The 26,321-nt window shown below is 48.1% G+C and overlaps 1 long non-coding RNA gene across 1 annotated transcript; it reads right to left on the bottom strand.

Annotated features, from left to right (window-relative positions):
• Positions 1-960: 960 nt before the first annotated feature.
• LOC139229175 (uncharacterized) lies at positions 961-25,588 on the bottom strand. Its single transcript, XR_011587676.1, has 3 exons — positions 25,530-25,588; positions 6,675-6,744; positions 961-1,822 (listed from the first exon to the last, which is right to left on the bottom strand). It is a non-coding gene; the product is annotated as an uncharacterized lncRNA (long non-coding RNA).
• Between the last annotated feature and the right edge of the window lie 733 nt (positions 25,589-26,321).

Here is a 26,321-nt window from a genome sequence, read left to right as displayed (position 1 = left end):
TCACAGCACCGACACTGTGTCCCCAGTGCTCCCTGCTCACAGCACCGACACTGTGTCCCCAGTGCTCCACTCACTGCTCACAGCACTGACACTGTGTCCCCAGTGCTCCACTCACTGCTCACAGCACTGACACTGTATCCCCAGTGCTCCCTGCTCACAGCACCAACACTGTATCCCCAGTGCTCCCTGCTCAAAGCACCGACACTGTGTCCCCAGTGCTCCACTCACTGCTCACAGCACCAACACTGTGTCCCCAGTGCTCCCTGCTCACAGCACCAACACTGTGTCCCCAGTGCTCACTGCTCACAGCACCGACACTGTGTCCCCAGTGCTCCACTCACTGCTCACAGCACCGACACTGTGTCCCCAGTGCTCCACTCACTGTTCACAGCACCGACACTGTGTCCCCAGTGCTCCACTCACTGCTCACAGCACCGACACTGTGTCCCCAGTGCTCCACTCACTGCTCACAGCACCGACACTGTGTCCCCAGTGCTCCCTGCTGACAGCACCGACACTGTGTCCCCAGTGCTCCACTCACTGCTCACAGCACTGACACTGTGTCCCCAGTGCTCCACTCACTGCTCACAGCACTGACACTGTATCCCCAGTGCTCCCTGCTCACAGCACCAACACTGTATCCCCAGTGCTCCCTGCTCACAGCACCAACACTGTATCCCCAGTGCTCCCTGCTCAAAGCACCGACACTGTATCCCCAGTGCTCCCTGCTCACAGCACCAACACTGTGTCCCCAGTGCTCCACTCACTGCTCACAGCACGGACACTGTATCCCCAGTGCTCCTGCTCACAGCACCGACACTGTATCCCCAGTGCTCCTGCTCACAGCACCGACACTGTATCCCCAGTGCTCCCTGCTCAAAGCACCGACATTGTATCCCCAGTGCTCTGAGCACAGGGCTAAAATCCTTGTAAAATACTTAGAGCAATAAAACAGAGAGCTGAGTGATTAATACAGTGTAATAATTAAACATATTCATTACAGAGAAATGTAACAGTGTAAAGTACATAATCATATCACGGATGTTCCCCTGAAAACTTACACTGAAACCAACACACTAATTGTGTTAGGAGTCCAGCGCAGAGCCAGGTCAGACAAAACATGCTCACATTTCCGAGAGTGAAATGATGGATCAGTAATATTGCTGTACTGAAATCTGATCGAATGAAATGATGTGTTGTGTTATGTCATTATTATCAGTGATGTGCTGCATTATCTTGCTGGACTAAAGCACCTTCAATCAAAGCAGCATAAAGCTTTGTGACAGAGGCCCAGTTACCAGTTACCCAAAGCAGTTAGAGCTAAATTGATGAGTAGATTTTAATCACTGGCGATGTTTTCGGCCTCACTGTCACGAACATGAAATATTTGTGGTATGATGCTCAGCCTGGTCTTTATTTGGTCAGTTTATTTACCAGAGTCAGACCCATTAGTAGTTGCAATGCTGGTACCCCATGGAAAATAAACATTAATCATTGAAATGCTGTAAATAATGCTAAGCAACAGAATTATTGCTGAACAAATACTTTGAATTGTGAAGTGGATCATACAGGTTACAAGATCAAAGTGGTGAAGTAACTGCTCAGCATATCACACCCAGAGTCTCTGACTGACCGTGTTGTCCTTACTGTGAACGATTGGCTCTTTATTCAGATTAAATAATATCGTGCTATGTCTGGAGTTTCTGCATCTCCTGCTCTCGGGTGGGGTCAGCGGCAGTGAAAGCAAACCAGGTGTCTTAGGCCCCCAAAGGGCAGTCGTGGGGTCCACCTGGGATCCAGAGCAGGAACATGGCCTTGATTCCTGGAGGAAAAAGGTTTTGTTTTTAAAATGATTTCAGTGCTTGGCACCCCCACTGGAACAGAGACCTCGGCCACAAGTTGCAGCCTGTGGGACAAGGTGGGGACCCTACAAACACTTAAGCCGCAATGGTCCTGCTCCCAATGATTTTCAGTGCACTATTATGAAAGCAGAGACACAGAGATGGTGATCATTAACAATGCAGCATGGAGCCTTGACGAGTGGAGATGAGTAGTTGCTGGGGAATTCTACAGGGGATACAGTGCAGGGCAGTAATTGGTATGTGTTTCTGACGTATCATGGGCACAATGTATGCCAATTTCTGGGTGTGAGGTTCTCTGCACAATCTGCGCTGGAGGCTGTCGAACAAATGGTTGGGAATGTGTTTTACTTCCTGGCCTGTGAAGTTGGGAGGAATTGGAGTTCAGCTCCACTGCACCATGGCGGGCTGCTGTGGCCTGTGATCGGGCCCCTCACATTTTTCTCCGACTCCCCGACCTCCCAGGGCTGACTTGAGGGCCAGTGTCGGTAAGGTAGCAGGCCCAAATCAGATCCCTGGCATTGGGCGCGCTTCCTCTGGAGGTATGACAGCTCAGGCCCCGCCAGCTCACCTGTATTGTTAACATGAGGCCCAGACCCAATTACAGGTGAGCCTTGGGCCCCTGGTTTCTGGCGTGTGCTTGCAGTGCGTTTCCACCCCGAAAACAAACTGAAGACAGTTTTTACCCGAGTATGTTTTATAGACTGACCAGAGGCAGGTGCCAGGGTCAGGAACATACGGAGCAGGCCCAATAATCTCTGGGGGGGGGGGAAATCAGCCAGAATTTGTTCACATGGGAAACAATAGCATGGGAAAGATTAGGATGGAGGTCTTGCGGAGGGTGTTTAAAGAGTTAAGCTCCAGACTGAAGTGCAAAGGGTAGACATCTGGTGCTGCGTGATGAATCAGTCAGACGGAAATAGTTTAAAGCATCTTAGTTATCAAGATAGGTTGGAATCGTTGTGAGTCGATACTTCAGAGCAGCATCGACTTGGGGTAATCCGATCACGGTTTTTATGATGATGAAGGGAATAGACTGCGTCCAGTTGACAGTGTGTTCCAATTGAATAGATTAGGGAGAACCAGGGGGCACAAATTTAAGTTGTACAAGGCCAGATCTAGAATAGTGGACCTCTGGGATAGGCTGGGGTTTCGTGTGGAGGATGCTGATTGGCTGAATTCCTTCAAGCGAGAGCTGCACCTGTTTCTGGCTGGGGCGGAGGTCACCTCTTACTGCAGGGAGTTCAGGGCCTGAGTGATCTCCTGGACTAGTTTCCATCCCCTACACGGGTCAGAGAGGAATTTCCCAGATTTTTTTCGGTCCTGGTGATTTATCTGACGGTCTGCACTTGGACAGGACTGGAACTGATGTCCTGGGGGTAACATTTGCTAATGCAGTTCGGGAGTGTTTAAACTAATATGGCAGGGGGATGGGAACCTATGCAGCGAGACAGGGCGAAGTAATATGGAGTCAGAAACAGATGGTAGAAAGGTAAAAAGCAATAGTGGAAGGCCGAGTAAACAAAGGCAAGAAACAAAAAGGACCACACTACATCATAATTCTAAAAGGACAAAGAGTGTGAAAAAAACAAGCCTGAAGGCTTTGTGTCTTAATGCAAGGAGTATCCATAATAAAGTGGATGAATTAACTGTGCAAATAGATGTTAACAAATATGATGTGATTGGGATTACAGAGACGTGGCTCCAGGATGATCAGGGCTGGGAACTCAACATCCAGGGGTATTCAACATTCAGGAAGGATAGAATAAAAGGAAAAGGAGGTGGGGTAGCATTGCTGGTTAAAGAGGAGATTAATACAATAGTTAGGAAGGACATTAGCTTGGATGATGTGGAATCTATATGGGTAGAGCTGCAGAACACCAAAGTGCAAAAAAGGTTAGTGGGAGTTGTGTACAGACCTCCAAACAGTAGTAGTGATGTTGGGGAGGGCATCAAACAGGAAATTAGGGGTGCGTGCAATAAAGGTGCAGCAGTTATAATGGGTGACTTTAATATGCACATAGATTGGGCTAACCAAACTGGAAGCAATACGGTGGAGGAGGATTTCCTGGAGTGCATAAGGGATGATTTTCTAGACCAATATGTCAAGGAACCAACTAGGGGGGAGGCCATCTTAGACTGGGTGTTGTGTAATGAGAGAGGATTAATTAGCAATCTCATTGTGCGAGGCCCCTTGGGGAAGAGTGACCATAATATGGTGGAATTCTACATTAGGATGGAGAATGAAACAGTTAATTCAGAGACCATGGTCTAGAATTTAAAGAAGGGTAACTTTGAAGGTATGAGGCGTGAATTGGCTAGGATAGATTGGCGAATGATACTTAAGGGGTTGACTGTGGATGGGCAATGGCAGACATTTAGAGACCGTATGGATGAACTACAACAATTGTACATCCCTGTCTGGCGTAAAAATAAAAAATGGAAGGTGGCTCAACGATGGTTAACAAGGAAAATCAAGGATAGTATTAAAGCCAAGGAAGTGGCATACAAATTGGCCAGAAATAGCAGCGAACCCGGGGACTGGGAGAAATTTAGAACTCAGCAGAGGAGGACAAAGGGTTTGATTAGGGCAGGGAAAATAGAGTACAAGAGGAAGCTTGCAGGGAACATTAAGATGGATTGCAAAAGTTTCTATAGATATGTAAAGAGAAAAAGGTTAGTAAAGACAAACGTAGGTCCCCTGCAGTCAGAATCACGGGAAGTCATAACGGGGAACAAAGAAATGGCAGACCAATTGAACAGGTACTTTGGTTCGGTATTCACTAAGGAGGACACAAACAACCTTCCAGATATAAAAGGGGCCAGAGGGTCTAGTAAGAAGGAGGAACTGAGGGAAATCCTTATTAGTCGGGAAATTGTGTTGGGGAAATTGATGGGATTGAAGACCGATAAATCCCCAGGGCCTAATGGACTGAATCCCAGAATACTTAAGGAGGTGGCCTTGGAAATAGCGGATACATTGACAGTCATTTTCCAACATTCCATAGACTCTGGATCAGTTCCTATGGAGTGGAGGGTAGCCAATGTAACCCCACTTTTTAAAATGGGAGGGAGAAAGAAAAATTATAGACCGGTCAGCCTGACATCGGTAGTGGGTAAAATGATGGAATCAATTATTAAGGATGTCATAGCAGCGCATTTGGAAAGAGGTGACATGATAGGTCTAAGTCAGCATGGATCTGTGAAAGGGAAATCACGCTTGACAAATATTCTGGAATTTTTTGAGGATGTTTCCAGTAGAGTAGACAAGGGAGAACCAGTTGATGTGGTGTATTTGGACTTTCAGAAAGCTTTCGACAAGGTCCCACACAAGAGATTAATGTGCAAAGTTAAAGCACATGGGATTGGGGGTAGTGTGCTGACGTGGATTGAGAACTGGTTGTCAGACAGGAAGCAAAAAGTAGGAGTAAATGGGTACTTTTCAGAATGGCAGGCAGTGACTAGTGGGGTACTGCAAGGTTCTGTGCTGGGGCCCCAGCTGTTTACATTGTACATTAATGATTTAGACGAGGGGATTAAATGTAGTATCTCCAAATTTGCGGATGACACTAAGTTGGGTGGCAGTGTGAGCTGCGAGGAGGATGCTATGAGGCTGCAGGGTGACTTGGATAGGTTCAGTGAGTGGGCAAATGCATGGCAGATGAAGTATAATGTGGATAAATGTGAGGTTATCCACTTTGGTGGTAAAAACAGAGAGACAGACTATTATCTGAATGGTGACAGATTAGGAAAAGGGGAGGTGCAACGAGACCTGGGTGTCATGGTACATCAGTCATTGAAGGTTGGCATGCAGGTACAGCAGGCGGTTAAGAAAGCAAATGGCATGTTGGCCTTCATAGCGAGGGGATTTGAGTATAGGGGCAGGGAGGTGTTACTACAGTTGTACAGGGCCTTGGTGAGGCCACACCTGGAGTATTGTGTACAGTTTTGGTCTCCTAACCTGAGGAAGGACATTCTTGCTATTGAGGGAGTGCAGCGAAGGTTCACCAGACTGATTCCCGGGATGGCGGGACTGACCTATCAAGAAAGACTGGATCAACTGGGCTTGTATACACTGGAGTTCAGAAGAATGAGAGGGGATCTCATAGAAACGTTTAAAATTCTGACAGGTTTAGACAGGTTAGTTGCAGGAAGAATGTTCCCAATGTTGGGGAAGTCCAGAACCAGGGGTCACAGTCTAAGGATAAGGGGTAAGCCATTTAGGACCGAGATGAGGAGAAACTTCTTCACCCAGAGAGTGGTGAATCTGTGGAATTCTCTACCACAGAAAGTTGTTGAGGCCAATTCACTAAATATATTCAAAAAGGAATTAGATGTAGTGCTTACTACTCGGGGGATCAAGGGGTATGGTGAGAAAGCAGGAATGGGGTACTAAAGTTGCATGTTTAGCCATGAACTCATTGAATGGTGGTGCAGGCTAGAAGGGCCGAATGGCCTACTCCTGCACCTATTTTCTATGTTTCTATGTTAAACCCTTAATATGTTTATCCCGTCTAATATTTCACTCCCCAGCGATTGAAGGGATGTCGGCATGATGTGGGACTTGCAGCCACTTGCTGCCCTTGTACTCTGGGTGCTGAAGGTCCCAGGTTTGGTATTTAAAGGCACCATGACAGCAGGCAGTGACTGGGTCAGGGGCTCAAACACGCACAGGTTTTGTCGGCTGAATTACTGCCATCAGAACAGATACACAGGACCCTTGGCCCTATCACCACTTTCATCCCCGACCAGTTGGCACCTTAGTTTTTTATGTTTGGAACAGTGATTGTGTTTCGAAACGGATCAGTTACTTACCGGGTCAGACTGTCAGACTATGGTATTCGGGAGTGGATGTTGCAGTCCAATGGAGGCAGCAATCTCTGCTCTAAACGGAGAAGAGACCACGATGAGCTTGCTGTGCACCGGAGAGATCTATTTCCCTCTGCTGTTATATTGTGATGTTTAGTCAGTTCCTCTCCCCTGCCCTTTATAAACACTTTCTCTCTAACTAAGGGGCTTGCACTGAAACCTGCTCCACATCTCTGTCAGTTCCAAGCAGTCCATACCTGCTTTAGGAGGTGAGTAAGAATACTGTTTGTTCACTCTCACTCCTTTCGAGAGATGTTCCACTCAAACCCTTCCCTGGTATCTCAGCTGAAATGCGTTGAAGGAAATCTTTGTGGACACCAAAGGAGTCATTTTCCAACTTTGTGCTTGTGGTGACAATCCGCGGCCACCACAGCACGTGTTGGAAATTTGGCCAGATGCTGCCGTGATTTCCAAACCATTTCAATCAATGGTTGGCAGATTGTACACCCCTGAATTACCAATGTGTGCTTCCGGCAGGCAAGTCTTCTCACAAGGAGCACAACCATGGTCGGAAAATTACCCTTGACTGCTCGACACGCCCGAAATTTCAACGGCAAGGCAGGCTACCGATAAAAATGTAAAGCGGGCTCTAAACTTCAAATACCAGGCAGCTCCTGGGCTCTGCACACCAGGAACCTTATACAACCCACGTAGCTCTCGACCTTCATTCCCAAGAAAAGCCCAACCCAGATCGCTAGACAGGCCCCAATGTTCTCAGGCCAGGTGCTAAATATGACCTTTAAGCTGCACTGGACTCTGCTCCCCTTGCTGACCGTGACTCTCCAGGGGTGTCACAAACAACAACAACAACAAATTGTATTTACATAGCACCTTTAACCTAGTGAAACGTCCCAACGTCCCACAGGAGTATTATACGATAAAAATTTGACACCGAGCCACGCAAGTAGAAATTCGCACAGGTGACCAAATGCTTGGACAAAGAGGTCATAAGAACATAAGAACATAAGAATTAGGAACAGGAGTAGGCCATCTAGCCCCGCGAGCCTGCTCCGCCATTCAACAAATCATGGCTGATCTGGCCGTGGACTCAGCTCCACTTACCCGCCCGCTCCCCGTAACCCTTAATTCCCTTATTGGTTAAAAATCTATCTATCTGTGATTTGAATACATTCAATGAGCTAGCCTCAACTGCTTCCTTGGGCAGAGAATTCCACAGATTCACAACCCTCTGGGAGAAGAAATTCCTTCTCAACTCGGTTTTAAATTGGCTCCCCCGTATTTTGAGGCTGTGCCCCCTAGTTCTAGTCTCCCCGACCAGTGGAAACAACCTCTCTGCCTCTATCTTGTCTATCCCTTTCATTATTTTAAATGTTTCTATAAGATCACCCTTCATCCTTCTGAACTCCAACGAGTAAAGACCCAGTCTACTCAATCTATCATCATAAGGTAACCCCCTCATCTCCGGAATCAGCCCAGTGAATCGTCTCTGTACCCCCTCCAAAGCTAGTATATCCTTCCTTAAGTAAGGTGACCAAAACTGCACGCAGTACTCCAGGTGCGGCCTCACCAATACCCTATACAGTTGCAGAAGGACCTCCCTGCTTTTGTACTCCATCCCTCTCGCAATGAAGGCCAACATTCCATTCGCCTTCCTGATTACCTGCTGCACCTGCAAACTAACTTTTTGGGATTCATGCACAAGGACCCCCAGGTCCCTCTGCACCGCAGCATGTTGTAATTTCTCCCCATTCAAATAATATTCCCTTTTACTGTTTTTTTTTCCAAGGTGGATGACCTCACATTTTCCGACATTGTATTCCATCTGCCAAACCTTAGCCCATTCGCTTAACCTATCTAAATCTCTTTGTAGCCTCTCTGTGTCCTCTACACAACCCGCTTTCCCACTAATCTTTGTGTTATCTGCAAATTTTGTTACACTACACTCTGTCCTCTCTTCCAGGTCATCGATGTATATTGTAAACAGTTGTGGTCCCAGCACCGATCCCTGTGGCACACCACTAACCACCGATTTCCAACCCGAAAAGGACCCATTTATCCCGACTCTCTGCTTTCTGTTAGCCAGCCAATTCTCGATCCATGCTAATACATTTCCTCTGACTCCGCGTACCTTTATCTTCTGCAGTAACCTTTTGTGTGGCACCTTATCGAATGCCTTTTGGAAATCTAAATACACCACATCCATCGGTACACCTCTATCCACCATGCTCGTTATATCCTCAAAGAATTCCAGTAAATTAGTTAAACATGATTTCCCCTTCATGAATCTATGTTGCGTCTGCTTGATTGCACTATCCCTATCTAGATGTCCCGCTATTTCTTCCTTAATGATAGCTTCGAGCATTTTCCCCACTACAGATGTTAAACTAACTGGCCTATAGTTACCTGCCTTTTGTCTGCCCCCTTTTTTAAACAGAGGCGTTACATTAGCTGCTTTCCAATCCGCTGGTACCTCCCCAGAGTCCAGAGAACTTTGGTAGATTATAATGAATGCATCTGCTATAACTTCCGCCATCTCTTTTAATACCCTGGGATGCATTTTAAGGAGTGTCTGGAAGGAAGAAATAGAGGTGGAGAGGTTTAGGGAGGGAGTTCCAGAACTTGGGGCCCAGGCAACAGAAGGCACGGTAACCGATGGTTGAGCGATTATAATCAGGGATGCTCAGGGGCAGAATTAGAGTAGCGCAGATATCTCCTGGGGGTTGTGGGGCTGGAGGAGATTACAGAGATAGAGAGGGCAAGGCCTTGGAGGGATTTGAAAATAAGGATGACAATTTGAAATCGAGGGATTGCTTAACCGTGAGCCAATATAGGTCAGCGAGCACAAGGGGTGATGGGTGATCGGGACTTAGGACATGAGCAGCCGAGTTTTGGTTCACCTCTAGTCTCTGTAGGGTAGAACATGGAAGGCCAGCCAGGAGTGCGTTGGAATAGTCAAGCCTAGAGTAACAAAGGCACCAAGCCAAACATTATCCACACTAACAGGTAGATAGAAAAACAAAAACAAAAGTCCTGATTGTAACTGGGAATGGGAGTAGATCGTGTGGGAGCAGGAATTGTCCATGACAGTGCTGACGTGAGGCCTCGGTCATTTTAACTCCGGGTCTCAACACGACTCCCGCTTGAACCCAGCATAAGAATTAGGAACAGGAGTAGGCCATCTAGCCCCTCGAGCCTGCTCCGCCATTCAACAAGATCATGTCTGATCTGGCCGTGGACTCAGCTCCACTTACCCGCCCGCTCCCCGTAACCCTTAATTCCCTTATTGCTTAAAATGGCTCAGTGGCAGGCAGGTGGGTGGAAAGTGGTTCTCACGGGTTCGATGGGACAGTCCCCGGCACAAAGGGCAACGGTCAGGGGGAGGGTTGGCATGGGATGAGGTTGGGGGGGCGAGGGAGAGGCAATACCAGGACAGGGGAGGCCCAAGGTTTCCCTGAGGACCCGAAAGGTGCAATCCGATATTAGCACTTTGAGCCCTGCTGTGGATCCATAAGAAATAGGAGCAGGAGTCGGCCAAACGGCCCCTCGAGCCTTCTCCACCATTCAGTAAGGTCATGGCTGATCTGACCTTGGCCTCCACTCCACTTTCCTGCCCGCTCCCCATAACCCTTGACTCCCTTGTAGTTCAAGAATCTGTCTCGCTCCGCCTTAAATATATTCAATGTCCCAGCCACCACAGCTCTCTGGGGCAGAGAATTCCTCAGATTTACAACCCTCTGAGAGAAGAAATTCCTCATCTCCATTTTAAATGGGTGACCCCTTATTCTGAGACTATGCCCCCCAGTTCTAGATTCCCCCACGGGTGGAAACATCCTCTCTGCACCTACCCTGTCAAGAACCTCAGAATCTTATCTTTCAATAAGGTCATCTCTCATTCTTCTGAACTCCACTGAGTATAGGCTCAAACTGCTCAACCTTTCTTCATATGACAACCCTTCATAGAAGCATAGAAATATAGAAAATAGGTGCAGGAGTAGGCCATTCGGCCCTTCGAGCCTGCACCGCCATTCAATAAGATCATGGCTGATCATTCACCTCAGTACCCCTTTCCTGCTTTCTCTCCATACCCCTTGATCCCTTTAGCTGTAAGGGCCATATCTAACTCCCTCTTGAATATATCCAATGAACTGGCATCAACAACTCTCTGTGGCAGGGAATTCCACAGGTTAACAACTCTCTGAGTGAAGAAGTTTCTCCTCATCTCGGTCCTAAATGGCCGACCCCTTATCCTAAGACTGTCCTCTGGTTCTGGACTTCCCCAACATCGGGAACATTCTTCCCGCATCTAACCTGTCCAGTCCAGTCAGAATCTTATACGTTTCTATGAGATCCTCTCTCATCCTTCTAAACTCCAGTGTATAAATGGCCCAGTTGATCCAGTCTCTCCTTATATGTCAGTCCCGCCTTCCCGGGAATCAGTCTGGTGAACCTTCGCTGCACTCCCTCAATAGCAAGAATGTCCTTCCTCAGATTAGGAGACCAAATCTGAACACAATATTCCACAATATGAGGTGTCACCAAGGCCCTGTACAACTGCAGTAAGACCTCCCTGCTCCTATACTCAAATCCCCATTCTATGAAGGCCAACATACCATTTGCCGCCTTCACCGCCTGCTGTACCTGCATGCCAACTTTCAATGACTGATGAACCATGACACCCAGGTCTCGTTGCACCTCCCCCTTTTCCTAATCTACCGCCATTCAGATAATATTCTGCCTTTGTGTTTTTCCCCCAAAGTGGATAACCTCACATTTATCCACATTATACTTCATCTGCCATGCATTTTGCCCACTCACAACCTATCCAAGTCACCCTGCAGCCTTTTAGCGTCCTCCTCACAGCTCACACCGCCACCCAGTTTAGTGTCATCTGAAAATTTGGAGATATTACACTCAATTTCTCCATCTAAATCATTGATGTATATTGTAAAGAGCTGGGGTCCCAGCACTGAGCCCTGTGGCACCCCACTAGTCACTGCCTGCCATTCTGAAAAGGACCCGTTTATCCTGACTCTCTGCTTCCTGTCTGCCAACCAGTTCTCTATCCACGTCAGTACATTACCCCCAATACCATGTGCTTTGATTTTGCACACCAATCTCTTGTGTGGGACCTTGTCAAAGGCCTTTTGAAAGTCCAAATACACCACATCTACTGGTTCTCCCTTGTCCACTCTACTAGTTACATCCTCAAAAAATTCCAGAAGATTTGTCAAGTATGATTTCCCTTTCACAAATCCATGCTGACTTGGACCGATCCTGTCACTGCTTTCCAAATGCGCTGCTATTTCATCTTTAATAATTGATTCCAACATTTTCCCCACTACTGATGTCAGGCTAACCGGTCTATAATTACCCGTTTTCTCTCTCCCTCCTTTTTTAAAAAGTGGTGTTACATTAGCTACCCTCCAGTCCATAGAAACTGATCCAGAGTCGATAGACTGTTGGAAAATGATCACCAATGCATCCACTATTTCTAGGGCCACTTCCTTAAGTACTCTGGGATACAGACTATCAGGCCCCAGGGATTTATCGGCCTTCAATCCTGTCAATTTCCCTAACACAATTTTCCACTTTATAAGGATATCCTTCAGTTCCTCCTTCTCACTAGACCCTTGGTCCCCTAGTATTTCTGGAAGGTTATTTGTGTCTTCCTTCGTGAAGACAGAACCAAAGTATTTGTGTAACTGGTCCGCCATTTCTTTGTTCCCCATTGTAAATTCACCTGAATCTGACTGCAAGGGACCTACGTTTGTCTTCACTAATCTTTTTCTCTTCACATATCTATAGAAGCTTTTGCAATCAGTTTTTATGTTCCCAGCAAGCTTCCTCTCATACTCTGTTTTCCCCCTCCTAATTAAACCCTTTGTCCTCCTCTGCTGTCTCAGGAATCAACCTCTGTCTGAACTACCTCCTGTTATATATGTAAACTTGTATTTACTCTGTCCAGCCACCAGAGGACTCATCCCCTGGAGTCCCAAGGGATCCCATAATCCCTTGGGAGCACAGGTATCTAAGGAGGCCTCACAGGTTGTAGACGCACTTTGGAGACCAGGAATCAAAGACTAAGGTCACACTTTACTTAGAGCTCCAGTGTTCAGTCTGACTCTTTCTCCATACATAACAGCTGGCGATGAGATACAGATAGCGAACCCAAAGATGCAGAGAACAGTGGGCATCCTGGAGAAATTCTCGGGGGGAGATGATTGGGAAATTGTGGAGCGACTCGACCAATACTTCATGGCCAATGAGCTCGATGGGGAAGAGAGCGCTGCCAAACGAAGGGCGATCCTCCTCACCGTCTGTTGTGCACCAACGTATGGCCTCATGAAGAATCTGCTCACTCCAGCGAAACCCACGGAGAAATCATACGACGATTTGTGCACACTGGTCCGAGAGCATTTGAACCCGAAGGAAAGCGTTCTGATGGCGAGGTACCGGTTCTACAACTACAAAAGGTCTGAAGGCCAGGAAGTGGTGAGTTATGTTGCCGAGCTAAGACGCCTTGCAGGACATTGCGAATTTGAAGACATTTGGAGCACATGCTCAGAGACTTTTTCATACTTGGCATTGGCCACAAAACCATACTTCACAAGCTTTTGACTGAAGAGACCCCAACCTTGAGTAAGGCCACAGCGATAGCCCAGGCGTTCATTGCCACCAGTGACAATACGAAGCAAATCTCTCAGCACACAAGTGCTGCTACAAGTATTGTGAACAAAGTGATGTTGTTTTCGAATCGCAACGTACAGGGCAGGTCACACATACTTGCAGCTACACGTCCGCAGATGTCTCAGAGTCCACCAACAAGGGTGATGAATTCAAGGCCATTAACACTTTGTTGGCATTGTGGGGGTGATCATCATTTCCATTCATGCTGATTTAAAGAGTACGTTTGCAAAGGCTGTGGAAAAATGGGACACCTCCAAAGAATGTTCCAGCGAGCTGCAAATCCTGTTAAACCTGCAAACCACCATGTTGCAGAGGAGGACAGATCCACGGAGGATCACGATGAACCAGAGCCTCAGATCGAGGAGGCAGAGATACATGGGGTGCACACATTCACCATGAATTGTCCCCTGATAATGCTGAATATTGAATTCAATGGACTCCTGGTGTCAATGGAGCTGGACACGGGTGCGAGCCAGTCCATCATGGGCAAAAAGACTTTCGAAAGATTGTGGTGCAACAAGGCCTCAAGGCCAGTCTTAACTCCAGTTCATACGAAACTAAGAACATACATGAAAGAACTGATTCCTGTAATCGGCAGTGCTACTGTAAAGGTCTCCCACGATGGAGCGGTGCACAAGCTACCACTCTGGGTGGAACCGGCATTGGTCCTGTGGTGTCCCCGCATCGTACTACAAACTCACACGAGGCATGTACTGCAGACACACTCACTCTGTGACCTTAACCTTTATTCCCAGGACCAAGGAGTGCTGAACCTGGGTGGGACCTCCCTTTTATACCTGGAAACCCAGGTGAAGAGTGTCTCCCACAAGTTCGCCCCCTGTGGTCAAGGTGTGCATTTCTAGGGTATAAGTACAGTGTACAGGAGTTGTATGAAGGTTACAGTTACATGAAGATTACCATTGCATGATGGTTACATACATGACATCACCTCCCCCCTTACATCTTTTTGTTTCAGAGGTTAAGTCTGTCGGGTGGTCGACGCTCTCTCGTGGAGCACCACAGTTGTGACTCTGGTGGCTGAGCCTCAGCACGCGTCTCTGTCACCTGAGGTGATTCCGGCCTGTCCGGGCTGGCCGCAGAGACTGTGCATGTTGTGGATTGTCCTTGTCCACTGGCAGTGGTGTGGGGGACATCTCATGCTCTTCTTCAGGTTCCTCCGTGTCTATACTGAACCTTTTCTTTACTTGGTCCAAGTGTTTGCGGCATATCTTCCCATTGTTTCGTCTGACCACTATGACCCTATTCCCTTCTTTGCCAATTGGGTCCCAAAGCATGGTTAAGAACAAATACAGGGTCATCCATTTCTATACACATCCCTCTTGAGTTTTGATCATGGAGCTCGGTTTGGGACTGGTGCTTGCCCTCAACAATGTCCGCCAGGGCTGGGTGGATGAGGGACAGCCATGTTTTAAGCGTGCGTTTCATGAGGAGTTCCGCTGGCGGGACTCCCGTGAGCGAGTGCGGCCGGGACCTGTAGGCCAGCAGGAGGCGCGATAGGCGGTACTGAAGGGAGGGTCCTTGGATACGTAGCATGCCCTGTTTTATGACTTGGACCGCACGTTCCGCCTGGCCATTGGAGGCCGGCTTGAAAGGCACTGTCCGGACGTGTTTGATACCATTGCCCGACATAAACTCCTGGAATTCATGGCTGGTGAAACACGGGCCATTGTCGCTGACCAGGATGTCCGGCAAGCCGTGGGTCGCGAAAACCGTACGCAGACTCTCCACGGTGATGGATGTCGTGCACGAGTTTAATATGATGCACTCGATCCATTTCGAGTATGCATCGACAATGATCAGGAACATTTTCCCCATGAACGGGCCCGCATAGTCTACGTGAATACGTGACCATGGTCTGGTGGGCCAGGGCCACAGGCTGAGTGGGACCTCCCTGGGGACATTGCCCAGCTGGGCACACGTTGTGCGCCTGCGAACCCAGTATTCCAGGTCTGAGTCAATTCCCAGCCACCATACATGTGACCGGGCAATGGCCTTCATTAGCACAATGCCAGGGTGCTCACTGTGGAGTTTCCTGATGAATGCTTCCCTTCCTTTCTGGGGCATGACAACCCGGCTGCCCCATAGTAGGCAGTCGGCTTGGATGGAGAGCTCATCCATCCGTTTCTGAAACGGTCTGACCTCCTTGGGGCATGCCCTGTGTGCGGGCGCCCAATCCCCAGTCAGGACACATTTCTTTATCATGGATAGGAGGGGGTCTCTGTCGGTCCAGAGTTTGATCTGGCGGGCTGTGATGGGGGAGCCTGCAGTGTCAAAAGCCTCAATGGCCATGACCATCTCGGCGCTCTGCTCCGACGCCCCCTTGGCGGTGGCCAGTGGGAGCCTGCTGAGCGCAATTTTTGGCGCCTGGCCAGTGCAGTATGGTATAGTCATATGCAGCCAGCATGAGGGCCCATTGCTGTATGCGAGCTGACACATTGGCATTGACAGCCTTGCTATCGGACAACTGGGATGTTAACGGCTTGTGGTCTGTCTCTAGCTCGAACCATCTACCGAAAAGATCCTGGTGCATCTTTTTCACCCCGTAGACACAAGCGAGTGCTCCTTTTTGACCATGCCGTATCCATGCTCTCCCTGGGAGAGTGACCTGGAGGCATAAGCCGTCATCGTTACCCTGCTGCAACACACACACAACCCCGTAGGATGATGCATCGCATGTTAAAACCAGTTTTTTACAGGGGTCGTACAAGGTCAACAGTTTGTTAGAACAAAGCAGGTTCCGTGCCCTGTTGAAAGCCCGTTCTTGACAGTTCCCCCAAAACCATTCACACCCTTTACGCAGGAGCATGTGTAACGGCTCCAACAATGTGCTTAAGTTCGGCAGAAAGTTCCCGAATTAGTTCAAAAGTCCCAGGAATGATCACAGCTCCGACGTGTTGCCGGGCCTGGGCGCCCGGCGGATCGCCTCTGTTTTTGATTCAGTGGGCCTGATCCCGTCTGCGGCAACCCTCCTGCCCAAAAACTCGACCTCTGGGGCCAAAAACACACACTTGGCCTTTTTCAGCCGCAAGCCTACCCGATCCAGTCAGCGTAGCACCTCCTCCAGGTTGTGGGGGTGTTCCTCGGTGTCTCGACCCGTTATGGGAATGTCGTCTTGGAATACGACGGTTCCAGGGATGGACTTGAGAAAACTTTCCATGTTTCTCTGAAAGATAGCTGCTGCCGAACGAATGCCAAACGGACATCTGTTGTAGATAAATAATCCCTTGTGTGTCGTGATGGTCAGAAGCTTGGATTCTTCAGTCTGTTCCTGAGTCATGTCGGCCGGAGTGAGGTCCAGCTTCGTGAACAGCTTACCACCTGCCAGCGTGGCAAAAAGGTCCTCCGCTCTCGGGAGCGGGTATTGGTCTTGCAGTGACACTCGGTTGATGGTGGCTTTGTAGTCGCCACAAATCCTGACCGAGCCGTCTGCTTTAAACACAGGAACGATGGGACTGGCCCAGTCGCTGAATTCAACGGCTGAAATTATGCCCTCTCTGAGCAGCCTGTCAAACTCACTTTCAATTTTCTCACGCATCACATACGGCACCGCTCTGGCCTTGTGGTGCACTGGCCTGGCGTCCGGAGTGATGTGTATCACTACTTTAGTGCCCTTGAACGTTCTGACACCAGGTTGAAACAGTGACCCGAATTTTTGTAGGACCTGTGAGCATGAACTTCACTCCACAGATGAAATGGCGTGCACATCCCCCCATTTCCATTTCATCTCAGCTAGCCAACTCCTCCCCAAGAGCGCGGGGCCATTTCCCGGAACAATCCAGAGTGGCAGCCGGTTCTGTGATCCATTATGTGTTACCACCAAGTTTGCACTGCCCAGCACTGGGATGATCTCTTTGGTGTACGTCCATAGCTGTGTCTCAATGTGTTCCAGTTTGGGCCTGCTAGCTCTGTGTGGCCATAGTCTCAAATTGTTGGGCGTTCATGAGTGACTGGCTAGCTCCCGTATCAGCTCCATGCACCATTGAATAAAACTTTCATCATCATGGGTGGCGTTTTAGTGTATGAGCTGTGGACATCAGCCACGTGAACCCGCTGAACTTCAGCATCCATGGCTTTTCCCCAGGCATCATCCTGCATTGCAGACCCCTCATCTGGTTCCTCTGTCTCGAAGATTAGCCTCGCTACAGCCTTTTTGCACATCCTGGCCAAGTGTCCACTGACATTACAAATCCTACAGGTATATTGCTGGAACCTGCAGCTTCTCGCAGTGTGTCTACCCCCGTACCTCCAGCATGAGCTGAGATTGCGGTTAACAAAAGGACTATTACCAGGCATTCCTCTCTGATTGCCCATTTGGCTGTTTCTAAGCACTCTGATAGTGGGTGTTAATGGTCCCATCGCGGGACACATTGTTCCTCGTGATGGCGTGAATTGCTGATCCCCTTTCCATTGTCCCTGTTGTGGGCCCACCCGAGAGCCTGTTTCTGCCTGGACGGTTTCGAAATGCCCTTGCCTGCCTGCGGGGTCCCGAGCTGTGTTCACCATGTTAACTCCCTGGTCCATCGCCACGTTGGGACCAGGGCTGCGCGCGTAAATTAGCTTGGTCTCCTCTTCCCCTGCCATGAAGGTCTGAGCTTTCAACGCTGCCCCTTCTAAAGTCAAGTCCTTGGTCTCTATGAGCTTCCTGAAGATCCCGGCATGATTAATGCCCTCAATAAAGAAGTCCCTTAACATCTCCCCCCTGCAGGCGTCTGTTACAGAGACTGGCCAAGCGCCGCAGGTCCGCAATGAAGTCCGAGATGTATTGTCCCTCCCGACGCCGGTGAGAGTAGAACTGTTGCCGGGCCATGTGTACGCTACTTGTCGGCTTGAGATGCTCACTGATCAGCTGGCTGAGCTCTTCAAAGGACTTGTCCACCGGCTTTTGGGGTGTGAGCAGGTCTTTCATCAGCGCATACGTCTGTGGACCACAGCTGGTCAATAGATGCGCCCTCCGCTTGTCAGCCGCTGTCGCTCCCAGCCAGTCCTTCGTGACAAAGCTCTGCTGGAATCTCTCCACAAAGTTGTCCCAGTCCTCACCCACACAGTAATGTTCCTCTGTGCTACCGGTGGCCATCCTCGTGGTTCAGTGATTCCCGTTTCTCGTCGCCAAATGTGGTGTCCCTGCACCTTACTACAAATTCACACGAGGCATGTATTGCAGACACAGTCACTCTGTGACCTTACCTTTATTCCCAGGACCAAGGAGTGCTGACCCTGGGTGGGACCTCCCCTTTTATAACTGGAAACCCAGGTGAGGAGTGTCTCCCGCAAGTTGACCCCCTGTGGTCAGGGCGTGCATTTCTAGGGTATAAGTACAGTGTACAGGAGTTGCATGAAGGTTAGTTACATGAAGATTACCATTGCATGATGGTTACATACATGACAGGTCCCACGCTGCTCGGCAGGAGCTGGCTGGGAAAGATACGCCTGAACTGGGACAACGTCCGAGCGCTATCGCCCGCTGACGACATTTCGTGTGCCCAGGTCTTAAACAAGTTCCCTTCGCTGTTCGAACCAAGCATCGGGAAGTTCCAAGGAGTGAATGTGCAGATCCACCTAATTCCAGGGGCGCGACCCATCCATCACAAGGCGAGAGCAGTACCGTACATGATGAGAGAAAGGGTAGAGATCGAGCTAGACCGGCTGCAAAGAGAGGGCATAATTTCACCGATCGAGTTCAGCGAGTGGGCCAGCCCGATCGTTCCCGTCCTCAAGGGAGACGGCACCGTCAGAATCTGTGGTGATTACAAAGTAACTATCAATCGTTTCTCCCTGCAGGACCAATACCCACTACCAAAGGCCGACGACCTCTTTGCAACGCTAGCAGGAGGAAAGACGTTCACGAAGCTGGATCGGACTTCAGCCTACATGACACAGGAACTGGAGGAATCATCGAAGGCTCTCACCTGCATCAACACGCACAAAGCTCTTTTTGTTTATAACAGATGATGATTTGGAATCCGATCAGCGGCGGCGATATTCCAGAGAAACATGGAAAGTTTACTGCAGTCGGTCCCGCACACCATGGTCTTCCAGGACGACATCTTGGTCACAGGTCGGAACACAGTCGAGCATCTGCAGAACCTGGAGGAGGTTCTTAGTCGATTCAACTGTGTGGGGCTCAGGTTAAAATGCTCGAAGTGCGTTTTCCTGGCGCCTGAAGTTCCTGGGAAGGAGGATTGCGGCGGACGGCATCAGGCCCACCAACACGAAGACGGAGGCAATCGAGAACGCACCGAGGCCACAGAACGTGACGGAGCTGCGGATGTTTCCGGGACTCTTGAACTACTTTGGTAACTTCTTACCAGGTCTCAGCACACTGCTAGAACCACTGCATGTCTTACTACGAAAAGGGGGCGAATGGATTTGGGGCAAAAGCCAAGAAAATGCCTTTGGAAAAACGAGAAAATTGTTATGCTCAAACAAATTGCTTGTGTTGTATGATCCATGTAAGCGTTGGGTACTAGCATGTGATGCGTCGTCATATGGCGTCGGGTGTGAATTGCAACAAGCTAATGATTTCAGGAAACTGCAACCGGTTGCTTATGCATCCAGGAGTCTGTCTGAGGCTGAGAGAGCCTACAGCATGATTGAAAATGAAGTGTTAGCGTGTGTCTATGGGGTAAAGAAAATGCATCAATACCTGTTTGGGCTAAAATTCAAATTGGAAACTGACCATAAGCCACTTATATCCCTGTTTTCCGAGAGTAAAGGGATAAATACCAATGCATCCAGAGATGGGCGCTCACGTTGTCAGCATACAACTACGCCATCCGCCACAGGCCAGGCACAGAAAACTGCACCGATGCTCTCAGTAGGCTGCCATTGCCCACCACGGGGGTGGAAATGGCACAACCCGCAGATCTAACCATGGTTATGGAAGCATTTGAGAGTGAGCAATCACCCGTCACTGCCCGGCAGATCAAAACCTGGACAAGCCAGGACCCCTTATTATCTCTAGTCAAAAGCTGTGTGCTTCACGGGAGCTGGTCCAGTGTCCCAGTGGAAATGCAGGAAGAGATAAAGCCATTCCAGCGGCGCAAAGATGAAATGTCTATACAGGCAGACTTCCTTCTGTGGGGCAATTGGGTAGTGGTCCCCAAGAAGGGCAGAGACACCTTCATCAATGACCTCCACAGTAGCCACCCAGGCATCGTAATAATGAAAGCGATAGCCAGATCCCACGTGTGGTGGCCCGGTATCGATGCGGACTTAGAGTCCTACGTTCACAGATCTCGTTGTGCGAGGCCCCTTGGGGAAGAGTGACCATAATAAGATGGAATTCTACATTAGGATGGAGAATGAAACAGTTAATTCGGAGACCATGGTCCAGAACTTAAAGAAGGGTAACTTTGAAGATATGAGGCGTGAATTGGCTAGGATAGATTGGCGAATGATACTTAAGGGGTTGACAGTGGATGGGCAATGGAAGACATTTAGAGACCGCATGGATGAACTACAACAATTGTACATCCCTGTCTGGCGTAAAATTAAAAAAGGGAAGGTGGCTCAACCGTGGCTATCAAGGGAAATCAGGGATTGTATTAAAGCCAAGGAAGTGGCATACAAATTGGCCAGAAATAGCAGTGAACCCGGGAACTGGGAGAAATTTAGAACTCAGCAGAGGAAGACAAAGGGTTTGATTAGGGCAGGGAAAATAGAGTACAAGAGGAAGCTTGCAGGGAATATTAAGACGGATTGCAAAAGTTTCTATAGATATGTAAAGAGAAAAAGGTTAGTAAAGACAAACGTAGGTCCCCTGCAGTCAGAATCAGGGGAAGTCATAACGGGGAACAAAGAAATGGCAGACCAATTGAACAAGTACTTTGGTTCGGTATTCACTAAGGAGGATACAAACAACCTTCCGGATATAAAAGGGGTCAGAGGGTCTAGTAAGAAGGAGGAACTGAGGGAAATCCTTATTCGTCGGGAAATTGTGTTGGGGAAATTGATGGGATTGAAGTACGATAAATCCCCAGGGCCTGATGGACTGCATCCCAGAGTACTTAAGGAGGTGGCCTTGGAAATATTGGATGCATTGACAGTCATTTTCCAACATTCCATAGACTCTGGATAAGTTCCTATGGAGTGGAGGGTAGCCAATGTAACCCCACTTTTTAAAAAAGGAGGGAGAGAGAAAACATGGACATCGGTAGTGGGTAAAATGATGGAATCAATTATTAAGGATGTCATAGCAGCGCATTTGGAAAGAGGTGACATGATAGGTCCAAGTCAGCATGGATTTGTGAAAGGGAAATCATGCTTGACAAATCTTCTGGAATTTTTTGAGGATGTTTCCAGTAGAGTGGACAAGGGAGAACCAGTTGATGTGATATATTTGGACTTACAGAAGGCTTTCGACAAAGTCCCACACAAGAGATTAATGTGCAAAGTTAAAGCACATGGGATTGGGGGTAGTGTGCTGACATGGATTGAGAACTGGTTGGCAGACAGGAAGCAAAGAGTAGGAGTAAATGGGTACTTTTCAGAATGGCAGGCAGTGACTAGTGGGGTACTGCAAGGTTCTGTGCAGGGGCCCCAGCTGTTTACATTGTACATTAATGATTTAGACGAGGGGATTAAGTGTAGTATCTCCAAATTTGCGGATGACACTAAGTTGGGTGGCAGTTTGAGCTGCGAGGAGGATGCTATGAGGCTGCAGAGTGACTTGGATAGGTTAGGTGAGTGGGCAAATGCATGGCAGATGAAGTATAATGTGGATAAATGTGAGGTTATCCACTTTGGTGGTAAAAACAGAGAGACAGGCTATTATCTGAATGGTGACAGATTAGGAAAAGGGGAGGTGCAACAAAACCTGGGTGTCATGGTACATCAGTCATTGAAGGTTGGCACGCAGGTACAGCAGACGGTTAAGAAAGCAAATAGCATGTTGGCCTTCATAGCGAGGGGATTTGAGTACAGGGGCAGGGAGGTGCTACTACAGTTGTACAGGGCCTTGGTGAGGCCACACCTGGAGTATTGTGTACAGTTTTGGTCTCCTAACTTGAGGAAGGACATTCTTGCTATTGAGGGAGTGCAGCGAAGGTTCACCAGACTGATTCCCGGGATAATGGGACTGACATATCAAGAAAGACTGGATCAACTGGGCTTGTATTCACTGGAGTTCAGAAGAATGAGAGGGGATCTCAAAGAAACATTTAAAATTCTGACGGGTTTAGACAGGTTAGATGCAGGAAGAATGTTCCCAATGTTGGGGAAGTCCAGAACCAGGGGTCACAGTCTAAGGATAAGGGGTAAGCCATTTAGGACCGAGATGAGGAGAAACTTCTTCACCCAGAGAGTGGTGAACCTGTGGAATTCTCTACCACAGAAAGTTGTTGAGGCCAATTCACTAAATATATTCAAAAAGGAGTTAGATGAAGCCCTTACTACTAGGGGGATCAAGGGGTATGGCGAGAAAGCAGGAATGGGGTACTGAAGTTGCATGTTTAGCCATGAACTCATTGAATGGCGGTGCAGGCTCGAAGGGCCGAATGGCGTACTCCTGTACCTATTTTCTATGTTTCTATGTTTAATACATGCTCGCAGTTAAGCAATGTACCCAGGGAGGTACCGCTAAGTTTATGGTCTTGGCCCTCCAAACCGTGGTCTAGGGTACATGTTGACTATGCAGGCCCATTCTTGGATAAAATATTCCTTGTGGTTGTAGACGCGTACTCCAAGTGGATTGAATGTGAGATAATGTCGGCTACCATGTCCACTGCCACTACTGAAAGCCTGCAGGCCATGTTTGCCACACACGGCCTACCCGATGTCCTGATGAGCAACAATGGGCCATGTTTTACCAGTGCTGAGTTCAAAGAATTCATGACCCGTAATGGGATCAAACATGTCACATCTGCCCCGTTTAAACCAGCATCCAATGGTCAGGCAGAGAGAGCTGTGCAAACAATCAAGCAAATCGCCTATCCCGAGTCCTGCTTAGCTACCGCACGAGACCCCACTCACTCACTGGGATCCCACCCGCTGAACTGCTCATGAAAAGAGCACTTAAGACTACCCTGATCTACATGAACAGGTAGAGAGCAGGCGGCTTCAACAAAGTGCATATCATGATAGCGCAAATGTGTCACGCGAGATTGAAATCAATGATACTGTATTTGTATTAAATTATGGACAAGATCTCAAGTGGCTTCCCGGCACTGTCGTGGCCAAAGAGGGGAGAATGGACTCATTCACCGGAAACACTTGGACCAAATCAAACTCAGATTCACGGACTACCCTGAGCAACCCACCTTGGACCCTACCTTTTTTGATCCCCCAACATACACACCAGTGGCAACCGACACCACGGTTGACCACGAAGCAGAACCCATCATCCACAACAGCCCTGCAGGGCTCAACACACCAGGCAGCCCAGTAAGGCCAGCTGCACAGCAGCCCAGCGAGGGCCCAACAAATGATTCAACAACATCAGCTTTCACACCGAGACGATCAACCAGGGCAAGAAGGGCCCCAGATCGACTCACATTGTAAATAGTTACACTATTGACTTTGGCCAGGGGCGGGGGGAGGGGGTGGAGGGAGTGTTGATATATACGTAAACTTGTATTTACTCTGTACATGCACCAGAGGGCTCATCCCCTGGAGTCCCAAGAGATCCCATAATCCCTTGGGAGCACAGGTATTTAAGGAGGCTTCACAGGTTGGAGAGGCACTCTGGAGTCCTGCAATAAAAGACTAAGGTCACACTTTACTTTGAGCTCACAGTATCCAGTCTGACTCAACAGGATACAACACCTCCAATGCAATATATCCCTCCTTAAATAATGAGACCAAAACTGTATGCAGTATTCCAGCTGTGGTACAGCTGCAGCAAGACTTCTCTATTTTTATACTCCATCTGCCTTGCAATAAATGGCAACATTCCATTTGCCCTCCTACTCTCTGCTTCCTGTCTGCCAACCAGTTCTCTATCCACGTCAGTACATTACCCCCAATACCATGTGCTTTGATTTTGCACACCAATCTCTTGTGTGGGACATTGTCAAAAGCCTTTTGAAAGTCCAAATACACCACATCCACTGGTTCTCCCTTGTCCACTCTACTGGAAACATCCTCAAAAAATTCTAGAAGATTTGTCAAGCATGATTTCTCTTTCATAAATCCATGCTGACTTGGACCGATCCTGTCACTGCTTTCCAAATGTGCTGCTATTACATCTTTAATAATTGATTCAAACATTTTCCCCACTACCGTTGTCAGACTAACCGGTCTATAATTACCTGTTTTCTCTCTCCCTCTATTTTTAAAAAGTGGGGTTACATTAGCTACCCTCCAATCCATAGGAACTGATCCAGAGTCTATAGAATTTTGGAAAATGATCACCAATGCATCCACTATTTCTAGGGCCCTTAAGTACTCTGGGATGCAGACTATCCGGCCCTGGGGATTGATCGGCCTTCAATTCCATCAATTTGCATGACACAATTTCACGCCTAATAAGGATATCCTTCAGTTCCTGCTTCTCACTAGACCCTCGGTCCCCTAGTATTTCCGGGAGGTTATTTGTGTCTTCCTTCGTGAAGACAGAACCAAAGTATTTGTGTAACTGGTCTGCCATTTCTTTGTTCCCCATTATAAATTCACCTGAATCTGACTGCAAGGGACCTACGTTTGTCTTCACTAATCTTTTTCTCTTCACATATCTATAGAAGCTTTTGCAGTCAGTTTTTATGTTCCCAGCAAGCTTCCTCTCATACTCTATTTTCCCCCTCCTAATTAAACCCTTTGTCCTCCTCTGCTGAATTCTAAATTTCTCCCAGTCCTCAGGTTTGCTGCTTTTTCTGGCCAATTTATATGCCTCTTCCTTGGATTTAACACTATCCTTAATTTCCCTTGTTAGTCATAGTTGAGCCACCTTCCCCGTTTTATTTTTACGCCACACAGGGATATACAATTGCTGAAGTTCATCCATTGATGTTGAGAGGAAATAGGTAAAACAGATCAGCAGTTGGACCTAAAGTCAAAGCATTCTAAGACCGTGGTGTCATGGTGTGTGTTCCATCCCCAGGGAACTCAATCGACAAGCAACAAAAACAGCAAAATTTCATCCCCACAAAGGTTAAGGATTCAGGAGATTAGGAAAGATTAAAGATTTTTCAACGCTACCTCTGTATATGAACGACGTCCTGGTCGGACACAAACAGAAATTTGCTCTCTCTGCTCCTGAGAAAGGAAATAGACATAATCATCAGAAGTGAACACCAGCCCGTCATCAGACCTCATCTCTCCTCACAGGCAGTTACTGTTATGTATACAACACTACGTAACCAGCATTCTACTGCCACCAGAGGGCGTATCTGTTGGAGTACCAAGGGATCCCAGCATCCCTTGGGAGCACTGTATATAAGCAGGCCTCCATTGCTGTACCAGTACTCTGGAGTTAGAATAAAGAGACTAAGGTCACACTTACTCAAATCTACAGTACTCAGTCACATTGCTTTACTTGAGACATAACAACTGGCGACGAGATAACAAACCATTACGTGAAAATGCAGAGAACTGTTGGTATCCTGGAGAAATTCTCAGAAGGGGACGATTGGGAGGCCTTCGTGGAGCGACTCGACCAATACTTAGAAACATAGAAAATAGGTGCAGGAGTAGGCCATTCGGCCCTTCGAGCCTGCACCACCATTCAATAAGATCATGGCTGATCATTCCCTCAGTACCCCATTCCTGCTTTCTCTCCATACCCCATGATCCCTTTAGCCGTAAGGGCCATATCTAACTCCCTCTTGAATATATCCAATGAACTGGCATCAACAATTCTCTGCGGCAGGGAATTCCACAGGTTAACAACTCTGAGTGAAGAAGTTTCTCCTCATCTCAGTCCTAAATGGCCTACCCCTTATCCTAAGACTATGTCTCCTGGTTCTGGACTTCCCCAACGTCGGGAACATT

The sequence above is a fragment of the Pristiophorus japonicus genome, chromosome 2, assembly GCF_044704955.1.
Source record: "Pristiophorus japonicus isolate sPriJap1 chromosome 2, sPriJap1.hap1, whole genome shotgun sequence".
Classification (NCBI taxonomy): domain Eukaryota; kingdom Metazoa; phylum Chordata; class Chondrichthyes; family Pristiophoridae; genus Pristiophorus; species Pristiophorus japonicus.
The sequence above is the reverse complement of the archived record's forward strand: the minus strand, read 5'-3'. Positions and strand labels throughout refer to the sequence as shown.